General features: G+C 37.6%; 1 long non-coding RNA gene across 1 annotated transcript in view; it reads left to right on the top strand.

The window, feature by feature from the left end:
* The window catches only part of LOC128315271 (uncharacterized), a 225,339-nt gene that overhangs the window by 135,139 nt on the left and 72,426 nt on the right, over window positions 1–17,774 (top strand). The gene's annotated exons all lie outside the window — the stretch shown is intronic.

Raw genomic sequence — 17,774 nt, 5'->3', positions numbered from 1 at the left:
GAATCCTAAGTATTTTATTTTATTTTTATTAAATTAAAAAAAATTTAAATAGTTGAGTATAGTTGGCACATAATGTTACATTAGTTTCAGGTGTACAACTTAGTACACATCAGATCTGACAAATTTATATATTATGCTATGTTCGCCACAAGTGTAGCTATTGACTGCATTTTCCTGATGATGAGTGATGTTAAGCATCTTTTCATGTATCTCTTGGCCATCTAGACTTGGAAAAATGTCTATTCGGGTCCTCTGCCCATTTTTAATCAAATAATTTGTTTTTTTGGTGTTGAGTTATAGAGGTTCTTCACAGATTTTGGATATGAGCCCCTTATTGGATGTATAATTTACAAATATCCTCTCCTATTCTGCAGGTTGTCTTTTTATTTTGTTGATGGTTTCTTTTGCTGTGCAGAAGTCTTTTGCTTTGATATAGTCCGGATAGTTTATTTTTCCTTTTGTTTCCCTTGCCTGAGGACACATATCTAGTACAATGTTGCTACGACCAATGTCAGAGAAATTATTGCCTGTGTTCTTTTCTAGGATTTTTATGAGTATACAGGGGGTTGAGGCCTGAAAGTTCTCACGTTTAGGTCTTCATTCCATTTTGAGTTTATTTTTGTGTATAGTGTTAGAAAGTAGTCCATTTAATTCTTTTACATGTGGCTTTCCAGTTTTTCCAGCTCTGTTTATTGAAGAGACCGTCTTTTTTCCATTGTATATTCTTGCCTGCTTTGTCATACATTAATTAACCGTATAATTGTGGGTTTATTTCTGGGGTCTCTCTTTTATTCTGTTGATCCATGTGTCTCATTTTGTGCCACTACCATACTGTTTTGATTACTACAGCTTTGTAGTAAATCCTGAAATTTGGAATTGTGATGCCTCCAGTTTTGTTCTTCTTTGTCAAGATTGCTTTGGCTTAAATTCTAAATATTTAAAGCAGAGGGTCTTACAGTAAGAATATCTGATATCTCTATTATCACGGCTCCATAGATTAATGCACACATTTGCCTGTTATCCTACAAAAGCACAAGTTGCTTTTGTTTTTAATAGCAGATGTTTTTTTTGTTTTTTTTTTCCTATAACAATTACAAATACATCAAGGATGCTGATACTGTGAATGCTACTCCAGGACAGAGTATAACAAATTTTTGAAGGCTAAAATAGCATGAAAACAAATGTTTGCAAATGTCCTCACAGAAGTTCTTAGAAGACAGGTAAAGACCTCAGTCTCAGCATCCAACAGAATTTCGACACATGGAAATTTTTATTTGGGCAACTGTGACTGTTATTCCTAGAAACCAAAGGGAGGCCTCATTAACCAGTTCAGCCACATTCCCAGAAGCTAGGGCTGCAGAACCAGGTTCACCCTCCAAGAAATCTCCACCTGTGGGATAATTGGTTCCATAGATACTTGTGTAAAGTGACTGGCTTCAATTCCAGAGAAAGTACGATTGATTTGGATGACTGTACCTTTCCTGTATCCTTTGGATAAATTCCTAGGAGTGTAATTGCTAGGTCGTAGGGTAGTTCTATTTTTAATTTTTTGAGGAAGCTCTATACTATTTCTAGAGTGGCTGCACCAGTGTGCATTCCCACCAACAGTGCAAGAGAGTTTCCCTTTCTCCTCATCCTCGCCAACATCTGTTGTTAATTTTAGCCATTCTGACAGGTGTGAGGTGGTATCTCATCATGGATTTTACTTGTATTTCCCTGATGATGAGTGATGTTGAGCATCTTTTCATGTGTCTGTCAGCCATCTGAATGTCTTCTTTGGAAAAGTGTCTGTTCATGTCTTCTGTCCATTTCTTCACTGGATCATTTGTTTTTTGGGTGTTTAGTTTGATAAGTTCTTTATAGATTTTGGATACGAAAACTTTATCCAATTTGTCATTTGCAAATATCTTCTTCTATTTTGTCGATGGCCTTTTAGTTTTGTTGACTGTTTCCTTCACTGTGCAGAAGCTTTTTATCTCCATGAGGTCTCAATAGTTCATTTTTGCTTTTATTTCCCTTGCCTCTGGACACATGTCAAGTAAGAAGTTGCTGTGGTTGAGGTCAAAGAACTTGCTGCCTGTTTTCTCCTCTCGGATCCTGATGGTTTCCTGTCTCACATTTAGGTCTTTTATCCATTTTGAATTTATTTTTATGTACAGTGTAAGAAGGTGGTCCAGTCTAATTCTGCATGTCTCTGTCCAGTTTTCTTAGCACTGTTTGCTAAAGAGACTATCTTCTCTTCCTTCGGATACTCTTTCTTGCTTTGTCAAAGATTGGTTGGCCATATATTTGTGGGTCCATTTCTGGGTTCTCTATTCCATTCCATTGATCTATATGTCTGTTTTTATGCCAGTGCCATACTGTATTGATGATTACAGCTTTGTAGTATGGGTTAAAGTCCGGGATTATGATGCCTTGAGCTCTGGTTTTCCTTTTCAACATTAATTTGACCAATTGGGGTCTTTTGTGGTTCCATACAAATTTTAGGATTGTTGGTTCTAGTTCTGTGAAGAATGCCAGTTCTATTTCTTCCAGTTTTTCTGTGCTTTTTAAGCACAATATAAACACACACCTGTATATATTTTTAGAGTTGAAATTGTATTATAGATGAACTTTTTAATTCTGATTTTTATTACATCATATTATCACCATTTCATCCTTAATCATTCTTCATATTTTAAAAAATTGCTATGTGGTCTAAAGAATGTGTCTCAACATTTGTGAGGAATGAGTGTAGATGTTTTGCAGAAATAAGACCTAGGCAGGTGCCATCAACTGACTGATATATGAAGCATATGCACCCTGTCCTCCAGTGATGATGTCATGCTCTCTGTGACACTGAAAAGTAGCACTTCTGGGAGTCAGCGTAAGTAGATAAAAAAGACACTTGGGGGCCTGGAGTTGAGAGGAAAAGAAAACACTTACAAGGAAGAAGACTGACAGAGAGAGCCAGAAAATCAATGCTTAATGCCTTGTCAGCCAGTCCAAAGTATTTTTGGCATTGAGAGTTCTGTCCGTTATTAAGAACTTGAAGTAGTGATATATCTCTGTGAGCTCTGGCATCCTTCTCTACCTACACACTTGAGCAACCTCAAAGAGATTTCCAAGTAAATATGAAGGCAAAGATGGATTATCTTTATTGTGATGGTAGCTAGTATTTCCTGAGTGCTGACTATGTCCCGGGATGTGCTCTCTCTTCTTTCCACCTGTTAACACATTTAACCTTCACGATGATTCCATTGAACAATTTCTAGTTATTATCCCACTATTCTCATATTACAGAAAGAATAAAAGAGACACAGGGAAGTTATACAAATTGTCCTCAGAAAATGAGATTTAAACCTAGGGGTTCAGAATAGATGTGTATATGTAGTTATTTTTTGTACACATATGTACAATTCATATACTACTACACATATGTGTGTTTCATATACTACAGGAGTATGTATGTGGTTTTCCCGTTGGTGTCTTTCCTAACCTGGTAAAACCTTGCCTGTATTCCCCTCCAACTGCAGTCCAACCTTTTTGTCCTCTGTTGACGAAAATGTGAGAACTGCGCTGATTGTAGCTAGCTTCCTCAGCTCATGTGTTTATCACAGCCCACTGGAAGTGTGTTTTTCTTCACACTGTTCTATTAACAGTTCTCTGTAAGAGCACTAATAGCCCTTCCAGTTGCCATGGAGACTTTTCTGACATTGGACCTCTTTGTAGCTTTTAAGAGTTAGTAACTTCTTCCTACATATTTTCTACCACTTCGTTTCTATATCACTGAGAATTCTTGTTTGTTTTGTAATTTTATGGTATTTCTCTTTCTGTTTAATGTGTTCTTTCACTTTGGACCCTTTACAGTTGGCATTCTCCGGGTTTTTATTTATATCCCACTATTTTTCTTACTCTGCACATTTTCCTTGTCTAATAGCATCACTTTTGAAGTGTTCATCTTTCGTCTTGATGGGATAATTCTCCAGCCTGTAAATTTCCAAAGCTGGATGCAACTCTGTCCACACTTACTGAGATCTGCTTATGTCAGCAGAATGCCCCCCTGAATGGCTGATAGGCACCTTAAACCTAACATGTGTAAAGCTTGACTCATCATCTTTTTCTCAAAACCTGCTCATCCTCCATATACTCCTCTATCTCACTTAACAGTACTATGTTCTACCGATTACTAACTAGAAAGTTAGCACTGTTTTTATTTTCTTGTTTTTCCTGTTTCTTTCCTAATATTACCCGACTCTTTCCTAATATCACCTACAGACTTACTCTGCTGCCAAAAGTACAGCTTTCCTGTGAAACCTTGCCTAAGCTGAAATGGAATGAAGTGAAGAAGCAATTACCATTAATTTATACAGAATTTTTTTTGAGCATTACCAGCCAAAGAGATAATTTCTCTTAGTCTTTTTTGATACCTTAGGTCACATGTTGCTGACGGATGCACAAAATAAAGGGAGTTGAAACACAGATGCTCACAGACACAGTTCAAAGCTATGGTGGTTTGATGATGAAATGCTGAGGATATTTCCCAGGAAAGGAGCTGAGCAGGGCCACTGTCACCACTCCTCAGGGTCCATGTTATCTCTAGACCAGTATCTGCAAAACAAACACTGAGTGCTATTTTCACCTTTTGCCTTTTTTCGTAAAAATGAAAATCCTTTTTGGATTTCTCTCAGAGAAAACAGGTACTAATGTAGATCTCTCACTAAAGTAGAGTGGTGTAACTCAAACTTTCAAAAAGCTGAGGGTGCCTGAATGGACTTGTGTCACCTTGACTGGTGGAAATATAGCTGGGCAACAAGGGAATCCATGGTACCACGTGTCTTTCTGAATCTCTCAGTGTCTCACTTGTACTATCCCCTCACTGATCTCTGCTTCTCTTTTTTTGTGTTGGCTACCTCCTCTCTGGTAACCCTGGGCTCACAGCTTCATGTGGAGAGGAAAATGGCACTTTCTCTCCTAATTCCAAATCTAGAAGTGATTTTTTTGGCCCAGTTTGGACTATATTTCCACTTCTTGGCCCAGTTATTGTGGTGGAAGTATTGGGTAAGAGGGTAAGAGGCATTAACAGATTTTGATCCATCCATGGAGTAGCCATTATTGGTGATGAGAGTGGGTGGCTCCAGGGGTGGGATTCATTCTCCAAATGAAGAAGCTGCCTTTTATCAGAAGAATCAGAGAAAGGGGTGTTGCACAAACAAAAAATAATAAAGGCCCACTTGTTTCCTTCCTCTCTACCCTTCCATTTCTCCTGTTCATCTTTTCTAAATTATTCTCCTAAATTACTGTTGTGAGCCCTTTCCTTATCTGTTTGACTCCAAGTCCTGTTCTGTCCCAATCCATTTTCAATACAGAGACCTGATTATACATAAGTAAAGAAGTAAATAACTAAACAAGTGCATATGTGTACATGCACGTGTGCGTGCACATGTGTGTATAACTGTTACCTACCTATAGCAAACCCTACAAAGGCTCCATTCTCCTCCAGGTTAAAGTCCAAGTTTCTCCTTATAGCCTCCATGACTTCTAGCCCCATACCTGGTAATTCAGTGTCAAGTATTTTCACTTCTGGTTCTAAACATCATTCTGCAATAATGCCAAACAATGTTTGTTTTTGCTGAATGCAGTAAAGCTTTCCTTTGCTTCTCTGATCAAATTGCCTTCCTTCTGCCTACCACGCCTGTTTTTATATTTCCTCTGCCTGACACTTACTGAGCCCTAAAAGCTCAACTCCTGTGTTTTCTCCTGGATATCGCTCTGACAGGTATTGAAATCCCTTATAACTTGTTGCATATTTGTATTATTCCAAGCAAATGATTATATTTATCATTACCGTCCTCACAATAATGCAAGCTTCCTGATGGCAGGAAACTTGAGTTGAATTACCTTGGTATTCTCCATGCTAAAAAACTGCATGAAAAGTGTTAAACAGCCTAGAAATACTGGGAAAATGAAATTAAGAATGAAAATACTACAAAGTCAATTATATGATTTGTTATTTCTGAAATATCTGGTAGGATTCTACTCTAACACATTTATCAATCACATTTTTACCCACTTAAAATCATGTTGCTGTTTCCTAATTACATCTGTTATATTTGACACTCAGTTAAAAATCCTTTTATTAAATGGTTTGTTTTGGAAATTGGATTATCTGATTATTTGAATTTTTTGAATAAGTAAAAGATTGCCAGAATCAAAAGTTATTCTATCTCTTCAGAGAACATTGACCAAATGGCATTTTTCTTTGATTCTGTCATTTAATTATCCCCAAAGTATCATATTTTCATTTACATAATACTATACTTGGAAAAGGTATTCGATATTATATCTCTATAAACAAAATGTTAATATTGGAATTCTTTCAAAAATAAATCCTTTAATCAATCTGTATTCATGAAATTTATTTCTTAACCTCACTTGACTAAATTGGCCACTGTTTTTCCACTTTCTTTTATGATGTGTATCTGACTTTTCTTCCCTCTGTTCATGGTACACTTTCTCTATCTCCTTGGCTTCTCCATTCATTCATTCAACAATTATTTTCTGAATCCTTTCAGAGAGCTGGTCTCTCTTTCAGAGCCTCTGTTCAAGAGTTACTTTCTCCCTACATGTCCTTGTTTACTCCCATGGGATCGTTGTTGTACCCAACAGAGACCTCTCATCTGAGCTCCAGTGCCATATATCCATTTGCCTATTCCACATCTTTACTTGGATTTCATACTGCTGTCTCTGACTCAACATATTCCAAATTCCACACTCCCCATAATTTCTTCCTCCCTATCAGTGAATGGCAACATTGCACAAAAAATATGCAAGCCAAAGCACTGAGAGTCATTTTTATTTCTTCTCTGTCTCTCCCCATCCTGTCAATCACCAAGTCCCATTGATCTTGCCCACTTGCTACCTTTGTGATCCATCCACTTACTTCTTTCTTCACTGCAACTTTTGCAGTCTAAGTCCCCATCATCATCTTTCTGCACTACTCTAATTTGCTTGTAAATAATCCCTTGCTTCTTTTTTAAAAATTTTTATTTAAATTCTAGTTAGTTAACATATAATGTAATATAGGTTTTAGGAGTAGAATTTAGTGATTCATTGCTAACATATAACCCCTAGTGCTGCTCTTCACAAGTCCCTTTTGCTTCTTTCCAATCTATCATTCACTCTGTTGACCCAGTGATCTTTTAAAAAACATTTATCTGATTATGTTACTCCCATGCTTAAAACTCTAAATGATTTTCCATTACCTCCAGGACAAGTTCCAAAATATATTTCAAACGGCCTACAAAGACTAGCTTTCCTCTCAAGCTCATCATTATTTCTCTTCTGGATCCATCTCTGCCTCAATCCTGAAAACTTTTTGTTTCTCAAAGAGTGCTCTTTTCTGCTTCAGGGTCCTTTCCTCTTCCTCCCACCCCTACCACTCTTACCAAAGCATCCAATGTCATTTTCCTCTCGTATATTTCTCTAAAATCTGTGTGTGTGTGTGTGTGTGTGTGTGTGTGTGTGTGTTTGGAAGAAATGGGGGAGAAATGGGTTTACTCTATATTATGTAATATAGTGCAATGATTAAAGTATAAAATCTGGAAACTGACTGCCTGAATTCAGGTTCTGTCTCTGCCACAAAGTAGGTGTGAGATCTTGGTCAACTACTTATCCATTCTGTGTCTTAGTTTCCTCATGTATAAAATGGGAAATTAATGGAATCTACCTATAGGTTGTATACAGTTATGATCTCTCCAAATATTAGTAGTTTTCTCCACTTATTTACTGTTTATACATCATTTCTTTCTTTTGTAGATGTGCTGTTGCTAATATTTCTAGAATAGTATACATAATGGATGTACGTAATGGAGTTATTAGTGGGCATTCTGGTCTTGTTTGTGCCTTTAATTGTAATGCTCTTTGCCATTAAGCTTATTGATGTTGATTGATGCTGACTTTTGGGTTGAGAGAGGTACTATACAATAATAACTATTATTATTTTAAAAGTATTTTTATTCTATCAAGGATGTTTAGGAATAACTGATTTTGAATCTTGTCAGATGTGGTTTGGGACCACTTGAAAGGATCATATATTTCCCCTTTGGACCTATTAGCATGATGTTGTTTCACAGAATTTCTAACTTACATACCATTATTGCAGATATTTCAGTCATAACCCACTTACCTTTTTTTCTTAATCCTGCCGTATCTTTTACATGGTCATAATAAGCTAGAAAATGATAAAATTTATTTGTGTTCCAAAAATCACTTTTAATATTTAATCAACTTTCTGAGTATTGTCTCTTTCTCCTACAGTTTCTCTTTCCTCCATTTTTCTTTCTTTTCTCATCCCCTTTGTCCAACAACTATGGTTTGTATGGTATCGGTGGGAGAGTCCTCTCCCAGCATAGCTCACAATGGGCACTTAGCAAGTCACTCCCAGTAAAATGTGACTCAAGAATATATGTAAGCACATATACAATATGCCTTTAACAAGGAAGGTAGGATGTTCTAAAACGATGTAAGATTTGTTAAATGCCTGCTAAGTTTCAGGGATATTGCTGAATTGCTAATTTCAGGGATATTGCTGGAAACACAATTGGTGCTTATGTCATGGTTTCCACCTTAAAGGAATCTTAGGTTTGGTGAGAGGCTCATAGGCAAGTACAATACACTACAATGGCATGTTACCAGGACACACAGGAGGGAAACCACTGTCTGGGAAAGACCTTGGGGTGCCCAATGTTTAGTTGAGTTCTGAAGGACTAACAAAGAACCACTTTCCTGGTTTGGAAAAATTGATAATGATTCCAAAACAAAAGGAATTTGGTATTAAATTCTAGAAAGTGTAAAACATAGCTAATACTCATAATTTTTCCTAATGTCAAATTTCTGGAAGAAGGAAAGTTAATGTTTTGAGCTACCTCATGATAAAGTGAACAAATAATTAGCACTTTACCTGTAGCTAATTGGTGGAAGCAATGTCACATGGCATTTTTAAATCAGCCCCAAGTAGCTTTTCTGCCCTAAGATCCTAATTTTAGGGCATCTTTATGTAAATTTTGGAGATAGGGTTCTTTTCATCCTAGGAAAAAAAGAATACCAAGTAGAATGGGAGACTAAATGATATACCATCAGCTGTTAGAGCATATCCAGACAAATGGCTGTAAGTCTTGAAGTTACCCGTTGAGGGACGTTAAATGAATTTACTTGAGTACTATAAGTTGGCATTCCTTACTAGTAGCAATGTACTGAGTACTGATGAGAGTGCTGGTGGTAATGGAGGTGAGTAGATGGTTCTGGTAGTGGGGAATTTGTATAATACCATCCTTTTGAAAATTGCTTTAATGGATGCACTGGAATTAGAAGTTTGAAGTCATAAGTAACTTTTGGCCTCAAATGATATTGCTAATTTTGTCACATATCTTATCTGTAAGATTTTATCAGAGATGACTTTTTGATATCTCAAAAAAGATCAAATTTACTCTTTAAGATAGAGTATTTGATACCTGTATAAAAACGTGTTGTAAGCTCCAAAGGCAGTTCAAAAATTGGGGCAATGTCAGCATTATTGGAGGAAGTACTTAGCCTCCTGGGATGACTGTTTTGAATAGAAAAAACACTCAATTAGATGCTTCCATAAAATTGCTAGTTTTCCTTTGTGCCCATTTTTCCTTTTTATGTGGTAGGAGAGTCCCAGACTTTTATAGATGGATACATGATCACATGGAATAAAGACTACATTTCCTTATCTCCCATCAAGCAAGATGAGGCCATGTCACTTAGTTTTGATCAATGGAATATAAGCAGAAGTGTCACATGGCAGCCTTGAATCTTCATTAATAGACAATCATCATGCATCCTTTGTCCTTTCTCCTTTGCCTCCGTTGCCTTCCTGTGGGCTGGAATGCTACAGACTTTCTGGAGCTAAAGTAGCTGTTTTCCTCCATGAGGGGACTGTGGGATTGGAGGCCATATAAGTAGTAGAATAACAAGACAGTCCAGGAACTTAAACATTTTATGGAATTGAACCAAGTACAAGTACCAGACTGCTTGCCTTCAGGCTTTTATGTAAGGGAAATAAGCTCATCTCTTCTGTAAGTTACTGTCTTTTAGGGTCTCAGTTACTCCAAAGGAACTCCATCCTATACGGTCTGTGTGAATCAGTTCTATTGGAGCTGTTCAGAGTATATTATTTTATAAAGTCAATATGTTGAAAAATAAGAGTGAAAAAGAAATATATTTTATCATTTAACAAGCTCTGTTGTCCTTTACAGTCATATCAATGTAGTATCATGTAAATATTAACTCTCAAGAAAATTTCCAAATTGGGAAGATATTTGAGTTCCCTGAGGTTGGCCAGGGAAGGGAGTATGGCAAAGAGAAGGTGCATTGCAGATATCCTACCAACATTAGGAGAGGGCCTGAGGCCTCTTGCGGTCTGTCTGAAAAATCCCAGTGTTGCTCAGACCTCATCTAGGACTTCTGCACAAATATTTGGTGCCCACTGTGTCACAGGTACTGTTTTAGGAGCCGGCTCTAATGTTATAACTCCCATGGAACTTACATTTCAGTGTGTGGACCTCGATGATAGATAAGTAACCAAATAAATACATACTAGGTGAGAGGGGATAGGTGTTAGGAAAAAATCTAAGGCCAGGTTAAGATACAGAGCAGAATTGAGTGTGTGCTGGGGGTGATAACTTGAGAGATCGTCCCTCAGTCTGGAATAAGGTACACATTTAACAACCATATACTTGGGTCCATTGTTTTTAATGTGTTCCACCTCCCGCTCCCTCGTAGGTGAGCACATGTGGACATGCCAGTGACCTCCTCATTCTGGTCCCAGAATCATAGCCTTGTATCCTCCATGGGGCTCGTATTCTATGATGAGGAAGATGAGTCAGTCTCTCTCTCTCTCTCTCTATATATATATATATAGATATATATCTATATATATCTATATATATCTATATATATCTATATATATAGATATATATAGATATCTATATCTCTGTATCTTTATATCTATAGATCTCTGTGTGTGTGTGTGTGTGTGTGTGTGTGTGTATTTTTTTTTTTTCCCCGTTTCAGGTTACTTTTTAAGTTCAGGCATACGGCCTGACAATAACATTTAACTTATAAGAGCCCAACCTAGGTTCAAATTTCACTTTTCACATATTATCCCAGAGATGATACTTTCAACTTCTCATTACTTTTCTCAACCTACAGCCTATATTTAAGCAGTCTTTTAACAATGGAAAAGTAGTCCTGTAGAAACAAAGCATGGGATTCAAGGTGGGGAAAGAACAATGTGTGTATACGGGTCATGTCTTCCCACTCACTACCCAAATGTCACTGGGCAAGTCACCAAGCTCATTTCTGCATTTGTACAATGAAATGAAATTCACAAGCTTCTACAGTTTAATGAGCTTCTCCCTGTGAAGAATGGGATAACTATAAAACCCTAGACCTTGTCAGTTATTATTGTATTTACTGTCTGCTCACAGACCAGGGCATTTTAGGCCATTGAGATTCCCTGAAGCTCCTGCAAAGACTGTAGGCTGAGAGAAGGGCAGTTTCTGGTAGACAGAGTTTGAGTAGGCACATATTTGTTTAAACTTGTTTCCTTAATTTACTACAATCATTACTCCCTGCCAGTAAGGGCATATTCTCAACGTTCTCTGAATAGTTGTAAATTAAAGGGAAATTTGGAGGGATAAGCTCATCACAGTATTTCATCTTCAAATATATATCATATATTAAAGAAAATTAAAGAAAACCTCTAAACACAAAATTAGAAGGCAATGCCAAGCCAGTAGAAAAATTGGACACATATGACAAACAAGGCTAACGATCCTTGTGATAGAGGGAACTGTCAGAAATCAGTAGGAAAGAGCTAAATGTCCTGAGAAAGAAAAGCAAGTATCTGAATACACAACTTAAATAAAAGATTAGCCTACAGGTAGATGAGAAATTTTCATCTCTGTTGGTTATCAAAGAAAGAGATTAAAAAAAAACAAGGTTTAATTTTCTTTATGTTGACAAAGATTTTACAAACATTAAAAAAAATAAATCTTAAGTTTTTTGGTGAAGAGAGAAATGGAAATTCTCATGCACTGTGGGTGGTAGGTATACAAATTCGTATACCTGGGGAAAATGTCGTGATATGAATTAAAAGTCATGAAAGTGTGCCTAAGATCAGAAAGCCTTGAAAATGGAATTCTGTTTAGTTTCTTTTCATTTATCTCAATTTCTATTAATTTAGTCATCTATTAATTTATCTAATTAGAAATGATCAAGATATGCCCAACATTTAATGTATTTTGATATCTGTCAGAGTATTACTTAGAATAGGAAATTGTAGGAACAATTTAAATAAGTAACAACAGGGGGCTGACTCAATAAATGAAGCAATGAATAGTAAGACCAATTAATGGTCTGAAATTGTTTAATGAATTTAAATATCGTTTAATGAAAAACATGTTAGAGTGTTTATGCACAACATACACTCGCTAAATGAATACGTGCAGAGACACATTCCAAAAACAATGGGAAAGTAAATCCAGTGTTTTTCTTTGGCTTGAATTATAAATATTCCAAATTATCTGCAGTGGATATGTGTTACTTTAGAGTTGTATATTAATCCCAAGGGGCAGAATTTAATTCTCTTACAAATTATTAAAGACTGGAATCCTAAACTAGGGTGGAAAATTCAACTCAACTATGCAACACTATCGTGTTATTTTTTCCAACTGACTTCCCTTTTCTGTTAAACCTTCATGCCTGCTAACCAGCCAATGTGAGTTTGTTGTGGGTCATGGGAGGTTAAACATTTCCAGTGAAATGCAGATAAACTTCTCCTGGTTTAAGAAGTCATTTTTAGATTAATATTATGCCAACTCAAAGATCAGACCATTTCTCCCTTCTCAAGGAGTCTCCCCTACCCATTATCCTTCCCCAGATGTTTTCAGAATGCAGAATGAGGAGGATGATAGATGGGAGGAGGGGGTCTGAGGCAGGCCCACCTATGGACGTGTCGTTTTATTCCACTGGTTTTGGGTATTGCCTCTGTTTTAAAATGTAAGTTTTATTATTATTTAGGCACAACGAGGCTGAGGCCAACAGACCAGGAGACAAGTATCATTGAAAAGATAGTTTGTAACTCACTATTCCCAAGACAGGGACACTGCACACCATGTGGGGGAGCCTCGGGGGGCAGCAGGCGGCTCAGCCATGGGGCAGAGGGAACAAGGGAAGAGTGTGGGCAAGAGGCTTTGTGGTTTCCACATGAAGGAATGGATGGGTGAGCAGGCTTAGGGTTGGCTGATTTGGGTAATTTCAACAGCATCTGGGTGCAGGGGCTGTCCCTCAGTGTTTGATACCTAGTTCCCGGGTGATTAGGGAAGGGGATAGTGTCCTGGATGTGAGAGCTCCATAAAGGAGATGGTTCAGGGCACAGATTCTGCAGTGGTTGGTGTGCATATGAAAGACACCTTGCAGGTCACCCAAGTCTTTTAGTATCTCTAGAAATTGGTTAGCCCTGGGAGGAATAGTCTCTTCCAGGTCAGGAAGAACCCAGGTGTCAGAAACATGTGCTTAATACAGCCTCCCTAGACCCCTCCCTATTTTACTTCCCCCTTCAGGCCTCCAAGCCACTGACATCCGCTACCAAAGCACTTGATTCAGTCACAGGGTCCCAGCTCCTAGCTCCTGCTAATTTCTTGTCTGGATTTGCCTCCTTTGGTCTCTAGCCCTCCTGGCACTTTTACTTCACCCTGCATGGGCATGTGGCAACCAAGGAATCTTCTGGAATCTCCACACATCCACAGGAAACCAGGGCCTGAACTCAGCCCTCTCTCTGCCTGAACACTCACAATTTTGGTTATTTTGCTATGGTCCAGGGCACACTAGGGGCCTTGCTGTCCCAAAGTCCCAAAGGCAGGATGACAGGTGCATCTCTGCTTTGGAAATTCTCTTCAGCTGTATTTTGAGGGAACAGTTATTCAAATCTGATTTCTTGCCTTTCTTCCTCTCCTCTTGCCCTTCCTTTCCCATTCCATCCTTCCCAGTTTATCTTCTCCACACACAAGGCGAGCTTCCTCCTTCCTGCTTTAGTGAAACTTAATTTACCTGATATCCTTGTTCTCCCTACTCTATAGTTTATAAAAGCAACTCTGGTCTAGTCACAGTAGCCTGGCTTTTTATCATGGAGATTGTGAGAAAAGCAAGAGCTAGGTTTTGCTAGTGATTAACAGCACAAGGGTTTAGCATATTAAAATATTATCCTTGCTATAATCTGTCCTTAGTAAATGTGACATTCCCACAAAGGACATTCAGCTCATGTATATACCTTCTCCCTTCAGACAATATCCTCTTAAACCCTATTACTCTGATCTCTTTAAGTTCATCTGGCTAAACATGGCACTGTGCAAATTCTCACCTTTCTCCAATGAAAGTTGTTATTCCTTCCCCAGAATGCTTATCTCCTCCTAGTCCTAGCTCAATCCTAATCCCTCCTGGTCACCTCCTTGGCCACTAGGAAGCTTAACCAAAACTGTAAGCACGATTTACCCCCAAATGGCTTAAACTTGGATAAGTCTTGCAACCTGGGGATGGAGGAAGTCAGCAGCTGCCTCAGATGAGAGCCAGCAGGATCATCCCATCCCAAAGCCCCCACCATGCCCCCAACCTCACCCAAGTCATTGTGCAATCTCTGGCCCTCAGACACCTGAAACAAGGACAGAGGTACAAGAGAGCACAGGAAGCATTTTTGTCCCCTGTGATCTTTGCAGCAAGTGGTAATTCCATTCAACTCACCACGGGTTCTCTTTTCGGCTCAGCTATGTTTTCCTTCTCTGAAACGATCTCTAAGTGTGCCCTAGGCCACTGAGCTGCTGCCACTGAAATTGGAATTCCTATATAAAAATAATTCTTTAGAAGTACAGCGTCCAAGCCAAGGGACTAAAAAAAATGCTTTCCAAGCCTGACCTCTCTTCCATCTGCTTGGTTACCCTACACGTGCTTCTGTATGTAGTTGCTCTCAGGGAATCTTGACTCTCAACTGAAAATGACATGACTTCAGAATTTGGGTCCATTTTTGGTGTGTATATGTATTCTGACCTCTACATATTGTGGTTTCAATACTTGCATATTAATATATACATGTAAGATTGCACACTATTATTGTCTGTAACTTAAAAAAAAACTGTCATCAGTATACACATATCTCTAGCCACATCTAGTGAAACTGCATAACATCAAAGCTTAGGAAAAAAATAAATCTCAGAAAAGACTGAATCCATCTGAAGGAACAATTAGCTTGAACCTTGGAATCTTTACACGGTTAGCTATCATTCCAGAGTTAGAGTGAAATGCAGATGTAGAAAGACCAAGAGAATTGACCATCCATGACACTTACTGAGATAGCTACTAAAGATGTAACTCAATAACAAAACTGAATCCTGATGGAATGACTGGAATACAAGTAACAATAAAAAGAACAGAAAAATTTGAGCATGTTGGCAAAAACCATACACTTCTGTGTATTCTTAAAAATGTAAAATGAAAGAATTAGTCAATGAATAGTTGAATACATTAGCCAATGAAAAATTGGCTACCATATGCATCTATTTTTAACCAGTTTGGCTTTTGACTTGATTTTGTTACTGTTTGTAATTACCCTGAAATCCTGTATTTTTGTAAATCTATCAGTCTTCTCCCTTACAGTTTTTTTTAAATTTTGCTATCTTGTTTAGAAAGTCTCATTTACACTCCAAGGTTATAAAAAGATTTATATAAATTTTCAAAATGTGCATTGTTTTTCCTATTTGCAAACATTAAGAGGTACATAAATATATCAATGTAGGAAAGAAGATTACAGTTGGATACTGAAATTGAGAACAGGGGACATGTTAGATAGAAAATCGTAATCGTAAAGAGCATAAGGCTAAAAGGAGAAGAGATGTCAAAGCCTTGAAGCTCCTAATGAAGACTTTAAGTTTACCTTGAAAGTTGATTGCAAGGGCATCAATTAATTCTTCTGGTATACTGTCGTTCGTCCGAAGAGGAACAAGTCCAGCAGCAATCCTACTGCCCTGATATTTTTAATTAGAGACTGAGAACATCACATATAACAAGACTTTGTGGTTTTTTTCCCCAGATATTTTAGATTGAATTTGTAAGTGCTAGAAAACAGTTTAAGCATATAATAGAATTACTGGGTTGGAAAAACTTACGATGACAGCTGATTGAAGCAAAAGGTTAATTTTATTAAAGGCTTATGTAGCTGTCTGCCAAAACAAAACAAAACAAAACACCAAAACCAAAACCAAAAATGTCCCTTTTATCTTCAGACTATATTGCACCCTTTTCAGTGTTAACTATAGGCCACTTTCATGCATATGTGGAACTACAGCAAATTAGAATACAGAATATAGGGGAGGATTTTTTCCCAGATTTCTCATGTGTCTCTTGACGTATGGTGTTTACACTGTGGTCTGGAAAAAACACAGCCTTTGAAGCCAGATGGTCCTAGATTAGGGTTGCCAGATTTAGCACATAAAAATGCAGGATTCCTAGTTATGTCTGAATTTCAAATAAATAATGGATAATTTTTTTAATACAATTCAATGGGTAATGAATTGGATCCCAGCACCACCTTTCCTGCTGTGTGACTTTGAGAAATTATGTAATCTCTCAAAATTCAATCTTCACAATTGCCAACTAGGAAGAATAATAGCCACTTTTTAGGTTGTTGTTAGTCTTGATATGTATGCAAAAGGCTTGAACAATATCTAAAATGTGATAGGTGCTTAAGAATCTGTCCCCTCTTCTGAGATTCTATACAACCACGTGGAAATAGCTGCAGTTATAAATTTATAATCCCTGATAATCATTAATGATTAATGAATTTTCATGTTACCAGCCAAGATTTTAAGGCACTGTGTAATTAATTAATTAATTAATACTCATGTTGCCCTTCTTATCTCACAACTAGCATTAATAATCTTCTGGCCCTAGCGCTGGGAGGATGTATGGAGGCTTGATGAAACATTTCGATATTAAATTTAAAATGTCCAGAATAGAATTTTTGATTTCTCCATTCCCATCGAATTATCTTGTAGATTTTCCAATTTGAGTAAAAGGTACAATTGTTTATCCAGTGCTGAAGCTAAAATCTAGGAGGAATTTGGCCTGATCCCAATCAAAATACAGGTGGGTTTTTCTATAGAGATGCAAGGAATCTAAAAAAAAAAAAAAAAAAACCCAAAAAAACCCAAGATAATTTTGATAAAGAGCAGAGCACACGTTGTATCTAAATCCTGGTTTCTAGGGACACCTGGGTGGCTCAGTTGGTTAGGCATCCCACCTCAGCTCAGGTAATGATCTCATGGTTCATGAGTTTGAGCCCCGAGTCTGACTCTTTGCCAACAACTCAGAGCCTAGAGCCTGCTTCAGATTCATTCTCTCTCTCTCTCTCTCTCTCTCTCTCTCTCTCTCTCTCTCTGCCCCTCTCCCCTCTGTCACTTGTGTGCATGCGTGCACACGCTCTCTCTCAAAAATAAACATTAAAAAAATTATGAACAAATAAGTAAGTAAATAAATATTGGTTTCTAATAGCATTCCTTAGCTTTCCTTGAACCGGGGCAGGGTATATACTAGATAAGCCTGGAACATCTTATAGGGCCAAAATGTCAAAAGTGCCCACCCAAAAAAAGAAAGAAAGAACGAAAGGAAGGAAGGAAGAAAACCTCAAAAACAAAAATAAAAACAAAAAACCAACTCTACAT

This window comes from Acinonyx jubatus, chromosome C2 (assembly GCF_027475565.1).
Source record: "Acinonyx jubatus isolate Ajub_Pintada_27869175 chromosome C2, VMU_Ajub_asm_v1.0, whole genome shotgun sequence".
Lineage (NCBI taxonomy): Eukaryota > Metazoa > Chordata > Mammalia > Carnivora > Felidae > Acinonyx > Acinonyx jubatus.
Note: the sequence above shows the minus strand (reverse complement) of the source record. Positions and strands in the feature narration are given on the sequence as shown.